The sequence below is a fragment of the Myotis brandtii genome, unplaced genomic scaffold (genome assembly GCF_000412655.1).
Source record: "Myotis brandtii unplaced genomic scaffold, ASM41265v1 scaffold422, whole genome shotgun sequence".
NCBI classification, from domain to species: domain Eukaryota; kingdom Metazoa; phylum Chordata; class Mammalia; order Chiroptera; family Vespertilionidae; genus Myotis; species Myotis brandtii.
The window spans coordinates 2,173,315-2,176,399 of NW_005366171.1; positions in this window are offsets into that span (position 1 = coordinate 2,173,315).

Consider the following 3,085-nt stretch of genomic DNA (forward strand, 5'->3'; position numbering starts at 1 on the left):
ATAGAGTGGCTTTCTGTGCTAAGTGTCCTATAGGGCCCAGTGGCTCAGTCTCCCCAATTACCTGAGGTAGACACTCTTGGTGCACCCCCTTGTGGGCTTTGTGCACAGTCTTGTTGTAGTTAAGCCTTGATTGTTGTAGGTAACACTGGGAGGAATTGACCTCCAGGCCAATTGGCTGTGAGAATCAGCTGTGTCTGCAGTGGGAGAACTTCTGTGCTGGAGACATCCCTCTGGGGCAAGACTTGCTTCAATGGGGCTTTGGTGCTCACTGAGTCTGCCCCCTGAGTGTGTCTTTTATGGTTCCCTCTTCCTGTCTTTTATTCAGTGACTATCAAGTACTTACCATGTGGTAGGCACTGTTCTGAGCACATCAGTGAACAAAACATACCACAACCCCTGCCCTCAGAGACTTACAGTCTAATGGGGAGATACAGATAATACACAAAATAAACAAGTAAAATGCATATATCTCTTTAGGTCAAGTGGAAAATCCAAAGCTTGGAGTTGTTGTGTCTTTGACTCTGAGAAAGTTGTTTTGGCTTTTGAGTAAAGACCTGAAGGAAGTGAGGCATGGACCACACGGATAAGGGGAGCAGCATTCCTGGCCGAGGAAACAAGTCCACAGGCCTGTGGGCAGGAGCCTGGCGTGTTTGAGGAGCAGCAAGGAGGCCAGGGCGACAGAGAGGAATGAAGGAAGGGGAGAGTAGTAGGAGAAAAGGTCAGAGAGGTGATGGGGCCTTCAGGGCATGGTGAGCTTTTACAGCTAATGGATGGGGAGACAAGGGTAGAAGACTTTAGTAGAGAATGTACGTGACCTGACAGCTTTTAAGGGAAAGAGAGGGGTCAAGGATGACTCCAAGTTTTTGGGCTGAACAAACAAAAGACTTGCTATGAACTGAGATGAAGTCTGTTAGAGAAACTACTTTGTGTGTGTGTGTGTGTGGGGGGGGTGTTTGGGGGAGGAGGGCTAGAGGACAGGTGGGCAGTATTGGACATTAAAGTATGACATCCATTTTGAGAGGTCAATAGACAGACTGATATTTGAGTCTGGAGTTCGGGGCAGAGGTTCTGTTTGAGAATCATTAGGATAGTGATGATATTCAAAGCCACAAAACTGGATAAGCCCACTCAAGGCTTCTTTTTGCTTTTACTTTGAAGACACTTTTCCTGAATTGGAGCAGTGCTTTAATTCATATCATTAGATCCTTCATTTAGAAAAGGACCGAGTGTGCCTGGTTGGTGTGGCTCAGTGGTTGAGCATTGACCTATGAACCAGGAGATCACAGGTTGATTCCCCGTCAGGGCACATACCCACGTTGTGGGCTGGATACCCAGTAGGGGCGTGCAGGAGGCAGCCAATAGATGATTCTCTCTCATCATTGATGTTTCTGTCTCTCTCTCCCTCTCCCTTCCTCTCTCTGAAATCAATAAAAACATATTTAAAAAGAAAAGGACCGAGTGTGCTGAAAATGAAGTGCAGCATTTCATGCCTGGTTGACTTCAGCTCTGAGAAGAGGATGGGGTGAAGCAATCTTGTTGCAATGTCACCTTCCATTGAGGCTAAAGTTGTTAGTTTAGTGAAGAAAAAATAGCAGATATTTGATTATATCACTTTAGCTTAATAAACTCATCATTGTCTTCCTATGTATATAAAGTAAATAAATTGTTAAATATTCAAAGTATTACTTCATGCCTAATTTTAAAAAATTCAATGGCATTCTACTGGGGTCATTAGTAGAATCTTCTATTAAACAAAAAGTTTAATAAAGTTTTGATCTATTTAAACAAGCAGCTGTAACTTATGCATTTGAGGTACTTTCTGCTTGTATTTAGTGCAAACATTTTTCTCAAACCTTTTTTGCCTTTTAAAACTCCTGTCCAGTTTTTATTTTTTTGAATTTTAGTCTTCCTTTGCAGTTTCTTCTGTTGTTTCAAAGCTGACATTTAGCCATAAATATAAAACTGTTTATCCTACTTATATAGTGTTTCTATGACTGTTTTAAAAAATATTTAGTATTTTAATCCACTTTGAATTTATTTTGAAGTATACTATAGAATTTACTTTTATCCTCCAAAATTTCTTTCATTTACCTGAGTGTGCTATACTGAGTAATCCTCCCCCACTGCTATGTTTGGGATACTACTTTACTGTGTGTCTCATCAGGATTATATATACACGAATGTTTGCTCAGTCTCGTTCCTTTCAGTTGATCTCAGCTTCTATTTTTGGCTCTGGTGTCAGCCCAGCCTAGCAGAACCAACGGAACATTTCGCCCCCTGCAGGCAGGCCGCCCCTGTCCCCCAGAACCTGGAAGTGTGGGCAGATCCCCAGCGGCGCTCACCTCCGAACGCGGGTGTGTGTGTCGTGGTGTCCCCACGGGAGGATTTGGGGCGCCTTTGGCCGGCCTCCTTCTGTCCAGGTCTCCTGGGGCCTCGAGCTTCCCCAATCCCATGTCTCCGGCAACCAGTAGAGCCGGGCCTGTACCCAGCTGTGGGGTGTGGACTGTTCCCTGTGGGCTCTACCCTCGGGCATTTCCACTTTCCTGTCCCCTGGGCTGGCGGCCCAGGGGTTTGACATTCTGCGTGGAATTCCGAGACGTTGCGCCCGGAAAGGGCGCTGGACTTCCAGCTCAGAACTGCTTGCGGGGCCGCATATTTCCCTCCACTTCCGCAGCTGTCCTCCATCCTGCCCAGCACAGTGCTGACGGTACCCACTGGGGGAAGTGTTGGAGCAAACACGGTTCAAACATGAAAAATAACAGATGTACACATACCCACTGTGTGTGCCAGAGACTGTTGTCAAATGAGCCAGGCACTGAGCCTGCCTGGAGCGCCTAGAACCAACCCGGTTCGGTTGCCAAAGTCTAAATCAGTTCTGAGCATCTCGGAGATGAGTAGAGAGCCAGGGGGTATGGTCCTGGGAAGGTCAGTGATGGGGAATGGAGGATGGGTTGGGCTATGCTCCCGCCCCTCCACTCTCTCTATCTCCCCATTAAGCTGCGAGCCGCCCTGCGGAGGGCGAGGGACCACATAGCCTGGGCCCCGTGTTGTCCAACCCGAGGCCGATGCGTGCCGGCAGCGGAGC